Source organism: Heptranchias perlo, chromosome 13 (assembly GCF_035084215.1).
Source record: "Heptranchias perlo isolate sHepPer1 chromosome 13, sHepPer1.hap1, whole genome shotgun sequence".
Classification (NCBI taxonomy): Eukaryota; Metazoa; Chordata; class Chondrichthyes; order Hexanchiformes; family Hexanchidae; genus Heptranchias; species Heptranchias perlo.
Genome location: NC_090337.1, coordinates 14,234,926 through 14,257,182, shown reverse-complemented (window position 1 = coordinate 14,257,182; position 22,257 = coordinate 14,234,926). Strand labels below are relative to the sequence as shown.

General features: G+C 40.4%; 1 long non-coding RNA gene across 1 annotated transcript in view; it reads right to left on the bottom strand.

Moving 5' to 3' along the window:
• Positions 1-21,924, bottom strand: part of LOC137331017 (uncharacterized) — a 30,689-nt gene extending 8,765 nt beyond the window's left edge. Inside the window, exon 1 of the long non-coding RNA XR_010965353.1 lies at positions 21,636-21,924. This is a non-coding gene — a long non-coding RNA (uncharacterized lncRNA). The remainder of the gene's footprint in view (positions 1-21,635) is intronic.
• Between the last annotated feature and the right edge of the window lie 333 nt (positions 21,925-22,257).

Here is a 22,257-nt window from a genome sequence, read left to right as displayed (position 1 = left end):
CACACCTTCTCAAGGGCAACTAGGAATGGGCAACGACATAGTCGATCACACTCCTGACTTGTGCCTTGTAGGTAGTGGGGTGGCTGTGGGGAGTCAGGAGGTGAGCCATTCATTGCAGAATACCCAGCATCTGTCCTACTCTCGTCTATCATCAGCACTACTGATAGAAGCAGAAAGAATATGCAGATAGAATGAATATTAACAAAAATAGTGTAGGAGCCACATACAGCCCACATCACCATTACCTGTGGTCCTCACCAAATCCACTTTATATACCTATGGACCTGAGTTCAGAGAAGTCAGCCTGGGATGTTTCTGGAGCAGGATTAGAGAGATGAGAAGTAAGGAAGGGAGGGAGAAACAGTGTTTAAAAAGCACTGAATAATAAACATGTGGTGTTGCTTTCTGGTGGGCATTGAGAGTGGCCCTCAAGCAAATTACTGCTCAGGATTGTAACCTTCCACTGACTGACTATATTATATATATATATATAAATATGTCTCCATCTAACACATCTACCACACATGAAAGTGTCACATTTGCACCTGATTTATTTAAATATCATATAACACAGCAACAAATTACGACTGAACAGATACCAATTACCAAGTAACAGCTTTTAAAGAAAAAGTATTACAAAAAAGAAAACAACAGCCTCTAATTAACCTCATGATGTGCCTTTTTACAGCAATTAGAATTTGCAGTCGTAAAGGTACAGAGCAGATAAAACACAGTTCCAACTGAGCAGCAAAATAATACATTGTGCATTACATGGTATAATACTCCTGCCCTTGTAAAACAGCATTTCACCTGATTTAATATGAGCCACGCCATAGGTGATCTTCCAATGCCTATAAATTCCATAATATTGCGTGAACAAGATGTATTATTCATGTCCTTACATTTCACACTCTTCCATCTTACAACCTTTATGAAATATTGATTTCATTATATGGTGTAATAATTCTAATTTATAATATATGCTGGATGTAGAATTATAATAGTTAATCCTCATGTGTGAAGCACATTAGTCATGTATGCGATAAAATCCATTTTCTAATAAAGATGGCTGTTTTCCTCCTTAATTAACAACCTGCACACCTTCGAAAGGCACACATTCTGAGAATTAAGTTTCATTTCTGGAAACATACGAACAGTTCCTGTCACTGCTAAAGCTTATCAGCACAAAAATGAATCCTAAGATTGGAAATTCAGCAATATAGAGATTCAGAGACATGAACCTACATCCCATCTTGTATGGCATCATGTTCCAGTGCACAGTGCCACCATGTCACTGCAATTTAGGATCTTTTTCTTTCTCCCATCCTATCCTGAAGGTGTTGACTTAAATTGGGGTAGTATTCCATGGATTTCAGCAGTTCTCAAGTACCTCAACCAAATAGCCATTCCTTATCTGTGAGTGTGGACCATGAGTGGTGAGTGGCTGTTTGACCACAGAGAGCATCACTGCTCATTCTTAACCTGTCCTTGCCCAATATTCACTTTCCAGAAGGTATCCATCCTTGGCTGATTTTTCTCCCCTCCCTAGTTCATGGGCAATGAGGCCAATTTCAGTACTCAAACTGCTACCCCAACTGATACCAGATAACACAGGAAAGCCTGTGATCTAATGGCTTAATGTTACATCGGGCATTGCCTGTACATACTCGGCCAATATGCTTTTGGTCCTTAAATAAAACAGGGACGACGACTCAATTTACATCAAGTTTTGTTCAGAACATTGGTGTTGACTAATTTTGGTGCTTTAACATTGGATTAAGTAATGTTGGCTGAGAATGGTTTGTTCATTATTTGGGTCAGGAAATTTGTTGCTGAATTTTGAAAACCAGTGGATAAACTGACCTTTTGGATTTGTCAGCAGAAAATGGATAATAATCACATTTGCATTCATGTAGCACCTTTGTTGAAATGCCTCAATGCACCTCACACAATCAATTATTTTTGAAGTCCAATGATTATTGTTGTGTAGGCAAATGCGAAAGCCATCATCCACCAGAAATGTCTCGTGAGCACCGTTGAGATGAATGACCAGTTAATCTGTTTTAGGTGGTTTTGTTTAAGGGAGGAATGTTGGCATGGATACCAGGGAAATTCGATGCTCTTCTTTCAATAGTGCCATGGGATGTTTAACATCCATCTGAATTATCAGAACAGGCAGACAGAGCCTTGATGCAGTGTCTCATCCAGAGGATGAGTCGATGGTTGTTGTGACTGTCATTGATCCGTAAATTGCTCCGAGTGGTGAACCAGCAGTGGTCGCTGCTCATCAGATTTAAATCTAATCACTAAGTTACCGTGTTCTTTTTAGCGGCAACTTCTTTGAACTGTGAGTTCAAATAACATCAGCGTTCTCTCCTGGGCTGTGTGAGTGGTGAAAAGATCTCTAAGACCCCACAATCAACCTACTTTTATATAGGAAAATTGAATGCAAAACAAGCAAGTAACGTTGAATCTGAACAAAGCATTGGTTGGGCTACAGTTGCAGTACTGTGCGCAGTTTTGGGCATTCTGTTGTAAACTGATATTGAAGCTAAGGAAAAGGTGCAATGTAGCTTCACTAGAATGATGCCGAGGGTATAGTTGTGAGAGATGTAGAAAAACTAGGTCTGTATTCACTGGAGCAGAGAAGGTTATGGAGGAATCTAACCCATGTGTTATATTCTGAAAAGGTTGAGGGTAAATAATGAAAACATATTTATGCTGTTTGTTAAGTCAGTGACAAGAGGATATCAGCTCTGCATTAGTATCAGAAGCAGAAATTGAAGGTTAGAAGAACTGTTTTCACACAAAAGGTTATTAGACAATGGAATGTATTGCCACAGTGGCTATTGAAGCTGGGTGAATTATATAATTTAAGAGGCAGGGTATAGGGAAAGAGCAGAGAAATTAGATTAGAGTAGATGGTTCCAGTGGAGGAACTAGCATTGGCACAGGTACAATGGGCTGACTGACCTCCCCTGTACTGACATTTTCAATGGTTCTACAGTAGTTGCAGCGCTAGCAAAATTCCCAAAGTTTTAAAGCATGGTTCTGGCGTTTAGTTTTTAAAACTAAATTCGATTCAAGCCATATGAATTGAACATGTCGGCACAAACAGGAGCAACCCTCCTTCCCAGCATAACTGTCAACCACAACAAAATCCAATGTATAACTTGTGAGCAATTGGACCAATCATTGAAGTGACAATAAAAGCAAGGCGTAAAACAAAATGTGCAGCAGTATGGCACTGTAAATGAGCAATAACAAAATTGGGTGAAATAGTCCACTGGGAGAGACTAGAACTAGGAGCCACAGATTAAAAATAAGGGATCTCCCATTTAAGACGGAGATGAGGAGAAATTTTTTCTCTGAAGGTTGAGTCTGTGGAACTCCCTTCCCCAGAGAGCGGTGGAGGCAGGGTCATTGAATATTTTTAAGGCTGAGTTAGATAAGATTCCTGATTAACAAGGGAGTCAAAGGTTATAGTAGGTAGACAGGAAAGTAGGGATGAGGTCACAATCAGATCAGCCATGATCTTATCAAATGGCAGAGCAGGCTTGAGGGGCCGAATGGCCTACTCCTGGTCTTAATTTGTATGTATGTACTTGAAGCAAGCCACGCTGTGAGAACCAGGGCGTGCAGTTCATAAGTAAACAGCGCAGACTAAAATCCCGGTTGTGCCCGATAAGGTATTATAAAGTGAGATAAAGTGAAATAAAGAGAGGATAAGATTAAAAGATTGAGATAAAAGAGACAGAAGAAAAAATTAAAAATAAGTTTTTAAATGTCATAAAACTATTAAAATCAGGAATAATGAGACTTCACATTTTTAAAAGTTAATTTCTAGTTCCAGAAAGGTTGTTTGGCAGCCATTAAGACTTACCATGCTGTCAAAACTTAGCTTAGACTTAAAAAACTGAGTTTACCTGTTTTGTGGCGATATTAGTTAGTTTCCAGCTGGGCAGGAGAGCAAGTTGGCACTGGTCCGTTGATTCTATTGATTGCAGCCAGCAATGTCCCTTTAAGGCAAAGCTGTCAGATCGCCGGCGAACCAGGAAGAGCAAGTTTTGGATTTCCGCGTTTGAACTTGCTCTTCGGTTTCGCCACTAATAACGGTGAGTGCTGTTGGGCTCACCGTTATTTTGAAATTAATTTCCGGCCCATTATGTTGACTAATATTGAAAGCGAATCACGAAACAAAGACTAGATTTTGCTTGCAGCAGACATTAGTCATTAGGATTTCTGTGTACAGGTGCACACAAGATGGCAAGAAATTCCAGAACTTGCCATTATTTTTGGAATTGGCACTTATGGAACTATATCCCAGTGAGCAGTTAATACCTTGAAAAGAGGAGGGGAGGTGGAAAAATTGGCAAGAAAATAAAAGAAATAAATTACTAAACCAAATGATATCCTGTAGTAATTTGGAAATGAGTGTCTCTGCAGACTAATAAAATCATATTATGATCTCTCATTGCTACTTGGGTTTTATGTCTGTGGCAGATAAGGTTTTGTTTGCTGTCACCCAACAGATAATGAACAAAAGCAAAGTGCTCCAGCTAAGTCCTAGCATTGTCGCAGGAGACAAATGATTGAACCAGCAGTTAATTTATTGACAAGGATCAAGGACAATTCATTTTAATAAAAGTGCAAAGCACTATGAATGATGTAATTTTTTTGTACCTTTTGAAATGACTATCACCTAGTCTTTCTTCATGTACTGTTGTCTCCTGCTAATTCAAAGTTATTTTTGCTCAAAAAAGTCCAAATTATCCAATAAAACAGTACAAGGTTTTTTTTTTCACAATTTCAATTAACAGATAATTCAAATTAAGCAACATTGAATTAAGAGAAGTAGAATGTAATACTTCAAGTGGCACTTTATTTGGAAATGAAATTCCTAGCTACGCAAATAAATTCTCAGGTCTTCCTATTAGCAAATCAGATATAAGGACATATCTTGAAATTCTGCAGTGAAATGTTTACTAAAATCATATTGGTTGCATAATTTCAACTTTATTTGATTCAACTGCCAAACCCCCCCCAGATTTATGCCATCATTCTCTCAGTCATGGATAGACTTGGGCATGGATGGATCCATGGTTAAGACTCAGTCAGATCTTTTTTCAGCCCTCTTGAACTTTGGTGTTATGCTCATATTCCCCTGCTACCTGTTCAATCTGAAATCTGCCTGGTTCATTCTGACTGCTTCAACCAAGGCCATGTTCCCTGCTCTAGGTGGCACTCTATTGAAAAAAAAACAACCTTAAGTTACTCCTTAAATGACATGAAATTAAATATAGCTACGATCACTAGAACTCTTACACCTGGTAAACCCAACTACCATTTCCCTCAGTGAAAGAACTGTTGAGATGTCAATTAAGAATTGCAAAGTATCATTATCAACAACAACAATTTGAATTCATATCATTCCAAGTCATTATACAGAGAGCGGGGAGTAAAGATAAAAAGAACAGCTGCTAAGCTATATAAATACAAAAATTAAAAATACTGCAGACGTTGGAAATCTGAAACAAAAACAGGAAATGCTGGAAAGACTCAACAAGTCAGGCACTGCATTTGTGGAGAGAAGTGACTAGTTAACGTCTCAGGCCTAACCCTTTCTTCAGAACTAGCAAAACCATGGCGGAGAGATTAGGAGAAGTGACCAAAAACTCGGTTGAGAAGATGGGCTTTTCAGAAGATTTTTAAAAGCAGAGAGAGAGAATTAAAGAAGCAAAAAGGTTTAGGGAGAGGGATTCTAGAGAATAAGGTCGAGGTACCTGAGGGTTCTGACACCAGTGGTGCAGTAAAGGGAGGGAAGAAAGCACAAAACATTACACTGTTTGCAGATCAGAAGGCCACAAGTTGGGAACTCTGTTAAGTTAGATGATCTCAGCCAGGTGTAAGTAAGGGCACAGCAACTCATTCCCATTCCTGATCATTATCTTATACCACCTTGCTGGAAGCTGTGTGTGTGCCTGTGTGTGTGTATGAGAGAGAGAGCGAGAGACTGATGTATGAGCATTGGGTTGGGCTTAGTTTAATGCTCCACCCCATATCAAATAACCCACCAATACTCACTTTCCAGGTTTCTTTCTGAAGAATGGCTATTTTGGTAGTAATGGGCAACCAGTACTTAAAACCATATGGCTGAGCACAAGTCAGCACCTTTGGTAGAGGAAGAGATAAGAAAAGGAGAAAGTTGGTTAAAAGTAACACATTGCTGCCATTTGAGGTCCTGCGTAAAAGGAGATTATTCTCGTCCCTACCTTTTCGTAGTGGCATAACATAGAAATTCCCCGCCACTAATAATGAGCAAGACTAAGCTTGGTTTATACAGTGCTGAAAAATGTTAATACGATATGTCATGGCACTTTAAGGTGTCAGCCTTGGCTCAGGGGTAGCACTGTTGCCTTTTTGGGGTGTAGATTCAAGTCCTACTCCAGGGATTTGAGCACATAATCTAGGCTGACACTTCGGTGGAGTACAGTGCTGTCTTTTGGATGAGCCATTAAACCAAGTCCTCATCTGCACTCTGAAGTGGACATAAAAGATTCCATGACCCTATTCAAAGAAGAGCAGGAGAGTTCTCCCTGTGCCTTGATCAATATTTATTCCTCAACAAATATTACTTAAAAAAAAGATTATCTGGACTTTATTTCATTGCTGTTTGTAGGACCTTGTTTTTCTTTCTTTCTCTCTTTCTCCCTCTTTTTCTTTCTTTCTTTCTTTGATAATGTTTTTACTTGTGGATGTAAGAATGTAGAACTTAGCTTGTAAACTTAAATGAGAAGACAGGTAGGTGCTGCTAGCCTAACCTGTAGTGGAAATTGTAAAGCATCAGAGTTAATAGAGAGAAGCAATTTCACTGCTTCATAAGTAATAAAGTATTCAAGCTTGTACAAAGACAATTTTCTGTTTAACCGTGCAGTCTTGCATGGATGATATGGCTTACAGCATAATTGCTACAACTGCACCAATATAGGGAGGGAGTCTACTTTCTCTCTGTTCCAAACCTACCAGCCCCTCTTCATGCTGCAAGCTCAGAGAAGCTGGGATCAATTGTTGGAAGTACACTACCCTAATGCTTATATTTTGGTATAAAACAAAGCCGGCTTCTAAAGTTTTTCTTCAGTTAAAACTGAATAACCAAAAAGGCTATTTCATCCCAAATTGCAAATGACAGCTGCTTTTAATTGAATTAAACAGTTTACCATTTAAAAAGCAAAATGCCTAAAAAAGTTACAAATCTATGAATTGCTAAAGAAAAATTCAAATTGTTGTCTTGGTGAAAACTTCAGCCATAATGACTGTGATGGTGTTTATTAACAATGCGGTAATTAACATGCACGGTGAGGGTCCACTTTCTACTGTGTGGGTAACAAGAGAATGTAAAGTCATTTCTCTTGAACAATGTTTACCCATATCACCTATTGCAACAATCTTTCATAGCTGTAACAAGGCAAGACAATGGGAAGGCTAGAGGACCATGCAGATGTTAGAATAGGAGGATTTCCAATTACCACAGATTCCATCTAACTAGTCTAGGAGAACTGTCTCCATATAACCCATTACTCCTCATGCTTTTGTTTTTGTGTTGTCAGAATCCTGGAGGTTTTTTTTCTTCTCATGAGTCCAATAGCTGTAGGAAATTTCTGCAAGAATCCCTTTCTTCAGCTGAATTCCTTCCCAAATTTCTTAAAGAGATTCTTTCTTGTGTCCCCTGGTAACCGTCTCCTTTCAGGAGCTCAGCCTACTCTGATAGACATGCTTGGCCTGTGCTTCCAGAATGTGAACTCAGCCTCTCAGTGTGTTAAGTGTCTGTGGTACTAAAGAGCAATAATCACAGTGTCAAGATGTCAGTCAGTCACAGGCTCTTTACACACTTAAGCTTTTAACTGATTTTGATTAACATGAGCCATCTTTACCAATAATGTCCAGTACAGTATTCTGCAGCAACAACAGCAAATAAAATTTGTGTCAAAATTTAGAAGCATTCCAAAGGATATCTTGTCCCATTTGTGGAAATGTTTATTAAATAATCATATAATAAACTAAGCTTAAGTTTGAATTAAAGTTGGACCATTAATTTACTGAGTGCCAAGGGAAAAAGAAAAGTACAAGCTCAAATGTTATTCCCATTGCACCCACTGTTGGTTTCAGTAACAACTTACAACCACATCCCATAATATCAGCAGCACTTTGTTTAAAGTAAGATATTCGCCAACTCAACAGAAATGGATTGGGAGAGGAAATATGGACATCAGTGGCAATTCGTTGTCGTAATTTGTTTTTCAAAAATAGGTTCTGATGGCATTGTTAACTCCTGAAGGCTGGCTGTTTAAAGGGGCACTATATTCATGACAAAATGTTTGGCACATGTTGTTTTATATTTGTTTGTGATGAGTGTCACTCTTGTGACTCTTCTCTCCCCCTTTCTCCCCAAACAAGAGGGTGTATCTCCTGACTGGTGCAGTTCCCACACAATTGTTTAATCCATTCATGCTAAAATTCCTCTCTGCTCTTTTTTAATGCTTTTATTATAAATGAATTCATGCTCGAGATTAAAAAAGAGCACAGAAGAATATAATATGACCAGTTTGGCGTTTACATGAAACAACACTGTTTGGAAAATATATCCCCAAAATGGATAGCTCTTTCAAAGAGCTGGCACAGGCTCAATGGGCCGAATGGCCTTCTTCTGTGCTGTACCATACTATGATACTATGATACCATGAAAAAAGGGTCTTGGAGTGGTGCGTATTTGTTTTTTTAAATTTGATGATGGTGCTGAGGCATTCTCCTTAGCAAGGTTAGGAATACTGAGCATGCAATACTTTGGTGTTTTTGCACTCAATGTCAGCATCAAAGGGCTTGATGCAAAGCTAAACTTGCAAAGTTTATCCTACTCCTGTATGAAGAGTACTTGATTGGTTTAATTCTACATGTTTGTGCGATAATGTAAAACAGGTGATAGTGAACCAGTTTTACATCTCTCCCGATTTTTATTTCCATTAAAGTCAAAATTACCCCCTCTGAGTGGGAACTGCATTCAATGGGAACACAGGTCAGACAATCAGTGTTACAGTGTCGTAGCCCTATCTCTGACCTGCGCTCCCTTCGAGTGCGACTCCCCCGTTGGGAGCACAGGAACGGTGAATTCACCCTCATATTTCATTAGTGTGACATCTGTATGTTATGTACCAGGCCATTCCTGTTACCTGTCTGAATGAAATTGACAATTTCCTTGCAAGTAGCACTGAATTCTGAGCAGTTTTGGGTTGTGGGACCAGAACCCACTAGAAATAGAGTTGAAACTATCCAAACTTGTTCGATTTAGCACCAGTACAACCATGAGAAACAGAAGACTTTCATTCTCAGTAGGTGCTAGATTCAAGCTCTGGGTCTCTCTTAAAAGGTAGATACTGTGGATAAAGTTTTCTCTTTAAGCACTGATATAAACTCCAGTAAGATTTGTACAATGTACTTAAGAATTCGTGTTAAATAAAAGCGATTGATATGCTCTTAGTCTTGAACCAGGAGTGATAATGCTTGTAAGAGCACATCAGAGGAGAAATCCACAGATTTAGTACAGTAAACCAAAGTGAATTTAAAACCTGCTCCTAGTATATCTATCAAATCTCATTCACCATGGGTGAAAAAAATCAGATGCTGTTTAATATTCAGTTTGTATAATTATATAGCTATAAACAAATCTTCCCTTTTTAATTAAAACAATCTCCTTCCTCTCTCCCTGCAGGGACACACCCCACTTACCTAAATTCAGAGTGCTTAACCACAGTTTCTCAGAGCTTAAGCTCAGGGATCCCCCATGTGGAGCAGAGGTACTGTTGGAGTTTAAGCAGCGAAAACAGCTCAGTTGACAAGTGCTGATTTGAGATCTTGCTAGGCAGACTGTGGGTACCAGGAGCTCCTCATGAACACATTGGTGAGCAATGACAGTAGAGAAAAAGACACATTGACTTTCCACGAGAAATCTGGCCAGTTCCAAGGGATAATTTGTCTTTCTGCATTTGTTTTATCACCTTTCTCTTTAAATAAATTGACATTTCTTGCTCTCTCTTGGTCTCAATTAGGCATGCGAGTCAGCTGGGTATAGTTAAAAACACCTTTAAACTCTGCGCAGAAGTGGTTTCATCACTATCGAGGAACACTACAGTTATTAATAAATAACTAATAAATAAACCAAAAGAAAAGCAGAGATATTAAATAATTTGCCTTACATTTCCTTCTATGGTTGGAGGTGCAAAATGCAATGTTCTGAACAAAATTAATGCAAATTATAATACCTTTCAGAGAGAGAGAGAGCAATCAATTCATTAGCTTTACCTACAATTATCGAATAAACAGACTACTATATCAATTTGGCGGGGGGAGGGATTTATAGTGAGGGTACAAAACCTAAAATTTAGAAAAATCATGAACATGCACCTTCTCCTCCATGCACCTTTGCAATAATAATTATTTTTTTACCAAACAGCTCTTGCTTATATACCTGGTCTAAATTCAGGACTTTTGTCTGGATCTCAAACATTGGTACAGTCCTTCCAAGACTTCCCTCCATTAAGGCAACCCTTTCTCTATTGTTGCTTTTGAAACACCTAAATAACAATTTCTCCTTACCACTCAGGACATATAATGGAATAAACAAGTATATCTCCTGTATATAATTCTGCACGAGTTTGCTCTTGATTGAGGCTTTTTAACAAAGCAAAGTGGTACAAAGTATTCTTTCTCACTAATTTCCATGAGCACATTTTAGAATGGGAGCAAGACTTGAGTTATGGTACGCTAGATCAAGCCACTTAGTCTTGCTTTTTTATTTACTCAAGTCTATTTTTCCTTCAAAATAAACACACAGAGAAGAAGATGATCTCTGTAACAGGTGTGCGATTCTATCCACCTGATTTTCCTCTGTCTAGGTGATGATTAATGACCAGGCAGTGAAAATGAAAATTTAGGGCACTTACCATAAAGACTGAAAAATTGGCCACTTTTTTCATCAAAAATTAAATAGTAAAGATTTCAGAAATATGGAAAAACATTGCACCAGAAAAACAACAAATGCTGCAAAAAAAAATCTTCCAAAAGCTATTAAGAGCTCTCAGGATAGTTTTGCCTGGTTGATTTGTAGCCAGCAAGGTTCCACAAACAGCATATGAGATAAATGACCAGCTAATGTGTTTTTGATGGGGCTGGACTAGGGAGAAATGTTGTCCAGGACACCAAGAGAACTTTCTGTTCTTCTTTGAATAGTGTCATGGGGCTTTTGTGTGCCCATTTGGAATGGGAGCAAGGGAAACTCCAAGGGTACAAGGGGGCAGATTTTCCTGTTCTTGCACCTGGCGCCATTGGATACCTGGGCACAGCGAATTAGGAAAATCAGGCAGGAAGGAGCACTTGATTGGGTACATAAGGAAAAAAGAGCAAATCCAGCACAAATACCATTGAACTGTGCTGGGTATTCTCTTAAATATTTTTGTATTAATTCTGAGGCCTCAATAAGGGTAGTGAAGGAAATGGGTGCAAACATAACAGCTCACTAAAAATGGATGAGTCCAGAATTGCAGTTTAGAAAAAAACTGGTGCAGGATCTGATGTCCCAATTTAGCGCTGCTTCTGAGTCAGTTGCACAGCTTCTCTCCTTGTGCACAGAGCTCTGAAATCAGGCCCATTCTTGCTTTCCTTTCTTTACCTCTCCACCTTAACCTTCAGCAGGCTTCTCTGCTTGGCCAGTCATTGGCAATCTCTCAATATCCTCCTACTAACGTAACTGATGTGGAGTTGAGTTCCAGACATTCCAGAAGAATATAATGCAGGTGGGATTCAAACATTTCACAGTGCGTACGGAGAATGTCAACAAGCGCCTTTAATATATAATCTTGCTGTTGACACACTCAATCTGGCAAAGCAACTTCCCAGTTTTGTGTTATCTTGCTGAGGAGTGTAACATTATAGGACGGTGTTCGGGCTGACGTCACCATTTAACTAATTGCTTTGTAATAGACATAGTGCTATCACATCTGGTGGTGCGTCCCACAGCCGTAAGCAAGCTCATTAATCATGTCACAAAAAAAAGAATGTGGGGTTGTTGCAGTGTGGAAAGTTTATTTTTGTCTTTATTTCCAATTATGTTACATTTTACAAGTTTACCTAAAGCAGAGATGTAAGGTAAATGTTTTTTTTTATTTATTCATGGGATGTGGGCGTCGCTGGCAAGGCCAGCATTTATTGCCCATCCCTAATTGCCCTTGAGAAGGTGGTGGTGAGCGGCCTTCTTGAACCGCTGCAGTCCGTGTGGTAAAGGTTTTCCCACAGTGCTGTTAGGTAGGGAGTTCCAGGATTTTGACCCAGCAACGATGAAGGAACGGCGATATATTTCCAAGTCGGGATGGTGTGTGACTTGGAGGGGAACGTGCAGGTGGTGTTGTTCCCATGTGCCTGCTGTCCTTGTTCTTCTAGGTGGTAGGTGTCGCAGGTTTGGGAGGTGCTGTCGAAGAAGCCTTGGCGAGTTGCTGCAGTGCATCCTGTAGATGGTACACGCTGCAGCCACGGTGCACCGGTGGTGAAGGGAGTGAATGTTTAGGGTGGTGGAAAGGGTGCCAATCAAGCGGGCTGCTTTGTCCTGGATGGTGTTGAGCTTCTTGAGTTTTGTTGGAGCTGCACTCATCCAGGCAAGTGGAAAGTATTCCATCACACTCCTGACTTGTGCCTTGTAGATGGCTTTGAGTCACTCACCGCAGAATACCCAACCTCTGACCTGCTCTTGTAGCCACAGTATTTATGTGGCTGGAACAGGTAAGTTTCTGGTCAATGGTGACCCCCAGGATGTTGATGGTGTGGGATTCGGCGATGCTAATGCCGTTAAATTTCAAGGGGAGGTGGTTAGACTCTCTCTTGTTGGAGATAGTCATTGCCTGGCACTTATCTGGCGCGAATGTTACTTGCCACTTATCAGCCCAAGCCTGGATGTTGTCCAGGTCTTGCTACATGCGGGCACGGACTGCTTCATTATCTGAGGGGTTGCGAATGGAACTGAACACTGTGCAATCATCAGCGAACATCTCCATTTCTGACCTTATGATGGAGGGAAGGTCAATGATGAAGCAGCTGAAGATGGTTGGGCCTAGGACACTGCCCTGAGGAACTCCTGCAGCAATGTCCTGGGGCTGAGATGATTGGCCTCCAACAACCACTACCTTTGTGCTAGGTATGACTCCAGCCACTGGAGAGTTTTCCCCCTGATTCCCATTGACTTCAATTTTACTAGGGCTCCTTGGTGCCACACTCGGTCAAATGGTGCCTTGATGTCAAGGGCAGTCACTCTCACCTCACCTGTGTGTGGATAGAACTAATGAAAGTTATTTGCGAGGCCACTAATTCTAGTTTGTTGTTGGACAATGGATAGAATCTCCAGAACACTGCTTTAAAAAAAAGAACCTATGAAATAAAAATAGAATTTGACTTATTTGGTTGCCATAAACCAATTGCCCTTATCTTAAGGAACAGCAGTCGCATCCTATATTATAGAAAAGGCCATTGTTTTTCTGTCTTTATAGAAAAATGGACAGAATCACAGAATGTAATTCCCAAGATATCAGTAATATTTCTGGAATCACAAGAAATAAAAACAGAATTTAATTCATTCAGTCACCATAACTGTGGCTCTGGTTATTTGATAAAGGAAAAATAAATATTTTAGTTTTATGATTTTGCTTTTAACTACTGTATCATTACACATGTATACACAAACATATAACATACACACTAATGGAGTCCGGGTTAAACTGCTCCCTGATGTTGTTGGCCTGCACAGAGTCTACATTGAGGATCCATATATAATAAAGCATCATTAACATTTACAATCTGCTTTGACCCTGCCTGAAAGTCTGGAGCAATTTTGTAGGAGACAGAAATACTGCAGACACCAGAACGTGCCAGGAAAATGCCAAGAGTTTTCCCTGGGTTGTAGTTGAGCACACAACCAGGTGAGTAAAGAAAGAAAGTACTGGCATTTTTATAGAGATGATGCAGTCAAATCCTGGAGTGGGTCTTAAACGTACAACCTTTGAACTCAGAGGTGAAAGTGCTACCAACTGAGCCAAACCCATGTGCATGTGCGGGTTATAAACTATACATATATAAATACACAGACACAATCTCAAGCGCACACACACACACACACACACACACACTAGTGAAGCTCCCAATTAAGTGCATCTGAGCCAATACTTCAAGAGGTCAAAGATCCTTTCTCTGGAAATTCCTGGCCATGTGCTGTTGTTGACTGGTGCTGAGTCTGAAGAAGAGTCATCAGCTAGATCTTCGAGACATAAGGAGGAAAAACTATGACTTGCATTGACATAGCACCTTATCATATTTATTAGCAACATTTCAAATACCCAAATCCTATAATGGGGCTTAGAATTGCAACCATCTGGCCTAGAGGCAAGAGTGCTACCAATAAGACAAGCTGACATTTGAAGGCTCTCTCTTAAAGAAAGAGTAAGTGCAACATAAAAGTGACCATAATTTCTAAAGATTATCACTCAACTCTTGCCCATCAGCAAATACCATACAATTACTTTCCTTATGAAGATGTATGCCAGGCCAGAATTAGTTAAAATCTAAAAAACTATGACTGGATCCTGGAAACTTGGCAACCAGATTGGTAATCCTGCACTTTGCAAGATGTTACATTTTTTCCAGCCGTGGAAAGCATTATAAATCTGTATTAAAAAAAATAACAGCAAACCTTCGCAAATCACTTTCTCTAATACCCTGTGTCGTTATGGCCTTTTTGGAAATCAAGTTTGTACTAATTTTACAGAGTCTAGAACCAGGCAGAGCAGGAAAATTGTTGGACTAAATTGTATTACACTTTGCTGCATTGATGCATGTGCGCATTTTCGAATCCATACATATACTTCAGCTATATGGCTTGTGACTGAAATTTTCACACCTAGGTCTTGCTTGACATTGACAACCCAACAATGCTAACTACCCACCCTACAAGTGGGTAAATAATTCACATATTTTAGCACTTCAATTTTAATAAAGTCACAAGTTGTTAGAAAAGGGGAGTGTGTAAACTTGGTAAAGTTCCATGTAGCTTATTTCTTTTCACTTTTGTGTTCGATAGGAACAAGAACAACAGTGTTGGTCAATCAATAGCTCTTGATGCCCTGGAGATTCTAGAAAGAGATATTGTGACTGTCACAACTATGGATTATTTGCCAAGCAGGAATTTTCAGTTTAAACTATAATATGTTCCAGATATGAACTCAGTAATTTCAGGAGTTAATTCTTAAAAGTCCAGCACCCTTTTTGTCACCTTGACAGAAAGAGGCAGACTGGTGTCACTGAGACAAAGAGGGGACTGATATGTTAATGAGCTCACTTGGGCATTATTGAGCCAGCCATTGAAACTCATCGATCTGGGACAATGGGTAATTCATGATCTAATTTCTGACACTTCCAGTAAGCGTTCATACATGAGATATGATGTGGAGATGCCGGTGATGGACTGGGGTTGACAATTGTAAACAATTTTACAACACCAAGTTATAGTCCAGCAATTTTATTTTAAATTCACAAGCTTTCGGAGGCTTCCTCCTTCCTCAGGTAAACATTTACCTGAGGAAGGAGGAAGCCTCCGAAAGCTTGTGAATTTAAAATAAAATTGCTGGACTATAACTTGGTGTTGTAAAATTGTTTACAATACATGAGATAGTGAGAGAAACTGTGTTCTTGCATACACAGCAGGTGGCCAGTTTGATTGGCAGCTCTGCTGGCCAACCTCCAGACAGGAAAGCAGTCGGGGTCAAATTGCCAAATTTCCTGTCCAGAAAGGCCACAGAAGAACAAAGACACACATGTTCAAGGTTAGCTGGTAAAGTCTACTGAGAGGTAGAAAAGCCTAGGCCAGTCTACTTTAAGAAAAGAGCAAGAATTGGTCTGCTTCAATGATTGGGCTGAGCAAGAACAAATGTTACTTAGACGCCTAATTAGGATAGGGTAACATGGTTTATTTTTCTTATTTACAAACAGGGATGTAAAGTCGATGTAAAGTAAGATTTCCTATAACTCTTACACTGTAGGGAAATTACAGAGAGGTGCAGGAGCCATAGGATAGTGATAATGGGGGATTTCAATTATCCTAATATAGACTGGGATAGTAATAGTGTAAAGGGCAGAGAGGGGGAAGAATTTCTGAAGTGTGTTCAGGAGAACTTTCTTGATTAGTATGTTTCTGGCTGAACGAGGAAGAAGGCATTGCTGGATCTGGTTCTGGGGAATGAGGTGGGTCAAGTGGAGCAAGTGTCAGTGGGGGAACATTTAGGGAACAGTGATCATAGTATCATAAGATTTAGAGTAGCTATGGAAAAGGACAATAAGCAATCTAGAGTAAAAATACTTAATTGGAGGAGGGCCAATTTCAGTAGGTTGAGTACGGATCTGGCCCGGGTAAATTGGAATCAAAGATTGGGAGACAAAACTATAATTGAACAATGGACGGCCTTTAAAGAGGAGATGATCCAGGTACAGTCTAGGTACATTCCCACAAAGGGGAAAGGTAGGGCAAACAAAGCCAGAGCTCACTGGATAATGAAAGAGATAGAGAGTATGATGAAGCAGATAAAGGGGGCGTATGACAGATGTCAGGTTGATAATACAAGTGCGAACCAGGCTGAATATAGAAAGTTCAGAGGGGAAGTGAAAAAGGAAATTAGAGGGGCAAAGAGAGAGTATGAGAATAGACTGGCAACTAACATAAAAGGGAACCCAAAAGTCTAATATAGGCATATAAATAGTAAATGGGTAGTAAGAGGAGGGGTGGGGCTGATTAGGAACCAAAAAGAAGACCTACGCATGGAGGCAGAGGGCATGGCTGAGGTACTAAATGAGTACTTTGCATCTGGCTTTACCAAGGAAGAAGATGCTACCAAAGTCACAGTAAAAGAGGAGGTAGTTAAGATACTGGATGGGCAAAAAATTGATAAAGAGGTGCTACTAGAAAGGCTGGCAGTGCTTAAAGTACATAAGTCACCAGGGCTGCATCCGAGCTTGCTGATGGAAGTAAGGGTGGCAATTGCGGAGGTACTGGCCATAATCTTCCAATCGTCCTTAGATATGGGGGGTGGTGCCAGAGGACTGGAGAATTGCAAATGTTACTCCCTTGTTCAAAAAGGGTGTAAGGATAAACCCAGCAACTATAGGGCAGTCAGTTTAACCTCAGTGGTGGGGAAACTTTTAGAAACAATAATCTGGGACAAAATTAACATTCAATTGGACAAGTGTGGATTAATTAAGGAAAGCCAGCATGGATTTGTTAAAGGCAAATCGTGTTCAACCAACTTGATTTGAGTTTTTTGATGAGGTAACAGAGAGATTTGATGAGGGCAATGCGGCTGATGTGGTGTATATGGACTTCCAAAAGGCTCTTGATAAAGTGCCATGTAATAGGCTTGTCAGCAAAATTGAAGCCCATGGAATAAAAGTGGCAATGGCAGGATGGATATGAAATTAACTAAGTGACAGGAAACAAAGTCATGGTGAATGGTTGTTTTTCAGACTGGAAGAAGGTATACAGTGGTGTTCCCCAGGGGTCGGTACTAGGACCACTGCTTTTCTTGATATATATTAATGACTTGGACTTGGGTGTACAGGGCACAATTTCAAAATCTGCAGATGACACAAAACTTGGAAGTGTAGTGAACAGTGAAGAGCATAGTGATAGACTTCAAGAGAACATAGACAGGCTGGTGGAATGGGCGGACATGTGGCAGATGAAATTTATCACAGAGAATTGCGAAGTGATACTTTTTGGTAGGAAGAATGAGGAGAGGCAATATAAGCCAGAGGGTACAATTCTAAAGGGGATTCAGGAACAGAGAGACCTGGGGGTATATGTGCACAAATCACTGAAGGTGGCAGGACAGTTGAGAAAGTGGTTAAAAGAGCATACGGGATCCTGGGCTTTATAAATAGAGGCATACAGTACAAAAGCAAGGAAGTTATGATGAACCTTTATAAAACACTGGTTCGGCCACAACTGGAGTAGTGTGTCCAATTCTGGGCACAACACTTTAGGAAGGATGTGAAAGCCTTAGAGAGGATGCAGGAAAGATTTACCAGAATGGTTTCAGGGATGAGGGACTTCAATTACGTGGATAGACTGGAGAAGCTGGGGTTGTTCTCCTTAGAGTAGAGAAGGTTGAGAGGAGATTTGATAGAGGTGTTCAAAATCATAAGGGGTCTGGACAGAGTAGATAGAAAGAAACTGTTCCCATTGGCAGAAGGGTCAAGAACCAAAGGACACAGATTTAAGGTGATTGGCAAAAGAACCAAGGGCGACATGAGGAAAAACTTTTTTACGCAGCGAGTGGTTATTATCTGAAATGCACTGCCTGAAAGGGTGGTGGAGGCGGATTCAATCCCGGCTTTCAAAAAGGAATTGGATAAGTACTTGAAGGAAAAAAATTTGCAGGGCTACAGGGAAAGGGTGGGGGAATGGGACTAGCTGGATTGCTCTTGCAGAGAGCTATCACGGGCTCGACGAGCCGAATGGTCTCCTTCTGTGCTCTAACCATTCTATAATTCTGTACATTCATTTACTGACTGTAAAATAGAGCAGATTAATGATTTGTGTCTGGCCTCATCTCATTAAAGTGAGTTCACCTTTCAGTAAATTGGAGAGGTACAAACGAGGGCCAATGCAAGAATGACAATATCAAATACACATAACAAGGGGGCCTCATTGTTACATTCCCAGGGTTATGCTATTTTGTTACTGGATATTGATCAGTATGAGTAAACTCCTGAAAATAAGGGACACAAGGTTCATGTGCAAGAGTGACAAATGCCTCTGAACCCAAGAAAATATCTGAGGCAGACTCAAAATTAGTCACACTGACCCTAGAGCATTTGATGCTGATGCTAAGTGCCTGAAATGGGAAGATGTTTTATTTCTCATCACTAACATTCTTCATATTGAAAAGTTTAAAAATTCACAGAAAATATCAACCAAAGATAAAGAAATGTTTTTGTTTGGTATTCCATGTAAATAGGGTTCACTGAGGAAAGCAACCAAGACTTGTCTACAATTTCCAAGGCACACTAAACATTCCTCTTGTGTGTGTGTTTTAAAAATAACCCTGTAATTTTCATGTTCACATATCAGAAAAGGGATGAGAATAAACCTGTAATTTTCATCCTGTATCATCATTCCTCCATTGTTTTTAATTACAAACATCATTACTGTCTACCCACCTATGTAATCTACTCACCTATGTCATCTGTTGATTGTGACAATTCATTCATAGGTTGCACTTCAGTTAAACCATTTTTTTTCTCCAAATACAGATATATTTATAATATATAAAATAAACAATACACAGTTGGAACTGGATTGCCAAGATCTGGTTTATGGATTTCTGAACTAACTTGATGCTCAGTCCCAAACAACTTAAGATGCCAGAGGTCGGGCATTTTGTTCTGTACATAATCATACTTTTACAAGACAAAAAGGAGACTGTTCCCTCTTAATTTTTTTATTTCCTATGCCATTCAAATGTCCCAGATTGATACACTGGACAGAAGATCTGCTTCCAATTGTAACCCCAGCTGTGAGGAGGTGTACAAAAGTTGTCCGGGTTGGCTTTCTCTTTGATTTGATTTTCTTCATTCCTTGTGGGAGAGCTAAATCCACTTAATGCACTAGGAGCTCGCCATATGAGCAATTGCAAGCATAAGATTGTACTCTTCAATCAATTGGGAACAGAGGACTTCAGTGAAGGGCAGAAGTCACACAATGGATATGCTGGTTTTGAACACTTCACTCCGCAGAGTGGTAGGACGCTGAATGCTCCCCAAGCACGTGACCACACAATGGGGGTCATTTGGACTTTGTGCAACAGTGTAAAATGGATGATAGCGAATCGGCAGCCCGCTTTACATCTCTCCTAATTTTCATTTCCATTGAAGGCAGGCTCAATTATTCCAATGCTCTTCCGGCCAACCTCCCATCCTCCACTCTCTAAACATGAGCTCATCCAAAGCTCTGCTGCCCATATCCTATCCCGCATCAAGTCCCACTTACCCATCACCCCTGTCCTCGCTGATCTACATTGGCTCCCAGTCCACCACTGCCTCAAATTTAAAATTCTTACCCTTGTTAAGTTCCTTCATAGCCTTACCCCTCCCTATCTGTTACCTCCTCCAGCCCTAGAAACCCCCTCCCCCTTCCCCTCCACCCTCCAAATTCTCTATTTCTCTCATTCTTGTCTCTTAAGCTTCCCTCTTTCAGCCCCACTTTGGAAGCCGCGCCTTCGGCCATCTAGGCCCCACACTTTGGAATTTTCTCCCTCAGCCCCTCCTTCTTCTTTGGCTCAGTGTCCAATTTTTAAATTCCACCTTTGCGAAGAACCTCGGGACATTTCTCCACGTTAAAGACACTTTATAAATGCACGTTATTGCTATTGTTCAAGGAGTGCACCTTGATGACTAGGTGTTATCTTTGGCTCAGTGATAGTGCTTTTACCTCTGAGTTGGAAGGTCATTGGATTTAGCCCCACTCCCAGAGACTTAAGCACATAATTTAGGCTAACACTTCACTGCAGTACTGAGGCAGTGCTGCATTGTTAGAGGTGCTATCTTTTGGATGAGATATTAATACAAATCTGCCCTTTTAGGTGGAAATAAAAGATTGCATGGCATTATTTGAAGAAGAGCAGGGGAGTTCTCTTGGTGTCTTGGCCAATATTTATCCTTCAGCCAATACCAGAACAAAAATTAACTAGTCATTTTTTTCAATGTGGGGCCTTGCAGTGCATAAATTGGCTGTGATGTTTGCCTACATTATAATAATGACTACACTTCACAAGTGCATAATTGGCTCTAGAGCCTTTTGGGACACCCTTTGGACATGAGAGGCACAATGTAAAGGCAAGTACTTTCTTCTTTCTTTCTCTAGGGTGGGTTGGCCAAAATGTCTGAGTTGCAAATTTTCTAAATTTTTGGAGGCCGCACACTGCACATTCGGGAGCTTTGTTAGAACTCTTAACCGCAGTGCCTCCTTCTGCCATAGGTAGATCTTTTTGGGCTACCACCAAGCCATCAAACTCTCCCTGGCTCGCACTTTCAATTGCTTTAACTGCCATGATTTAAAGGGCTACCTCCTCATGCTGATTAAGTATGGGGAGGTTGACAGGATTGCCAACAGCCCACTTTGCCTCACTGTGCGGTTCTGTGTAGCATTCTCCTTTAAAGACAGATAAAATACACAGCTTTTGCATTTAGAAGATTAGCACCCCAGTGCCTAGCCTACATCCCAATCTTGTGTAAATGGATGGGTAAACAGCATGCAAGTAGTTTCAGGTGGCATTTTGACTTGGTAGCATAACATGCCACAGTTATGTGTGACATCAGGAGCATTTTTAAGTGCCAGCTACAAAGTTCAACCTGAAGCATATGGACAGGTGTGAAAGATGTGAGAGGCTTTGCCAGTGCTTCCCATGCTCCTCTCTGATGCTGCTCGGGGCACAGTATTTGTGGCATGCATACTTTAGGCATAGGCTTAATTTCAGGTGTGAAACTGTGGGCTGTCTTACCTTGGCACCCTTCCTCAAGCGTGAGAACTTCTTCCGCATCTGCTCCTGTGACTTATGGACACGGATAACAAGATTCACTCTATCAGGCACCTCCTGCCATGCTTGCTGCACATACTTGTCTCAGTCCCAAATATGGCTACTTTGCTCTCCTGCACCTCTTTCAGTCGAAACTCCGCACTGTAATCATTGAAGGGAGCAGTCCTGCCCACATTCCCTTGCCAGCTTTCCATACCTGCTCTTCAATATAGTCAAATAACTATGTTCAAATTGTTCAGCCTCACCCCTTCCATTCATTGTGCTCCCTACGGTTAAGGAAAATGTGCAGAGAGCATAACCAAATTATTACAATGAGCTGAGCTCACTGAATTGAGTGAAGACAGCTCCCCTCTCTAATTGCGCGATGGATCATGGGAGCACAGCAATCGCAGTTCTATTTTTGTCAGGATCGTTGGATCAGCCCTTAAATATCCACGACTACATTGTGTTTGGATTTAAAAGATGTAAACTTGAAACAAGTCTCAATTCACAACAGAAACTCAAACGGGGTTTTGGAAAAGATGGCTTTCAATTAAATGCTTAAAGAAGTGACGGGTTCTTACCTTTGACAATGAAGCCAGCTTTT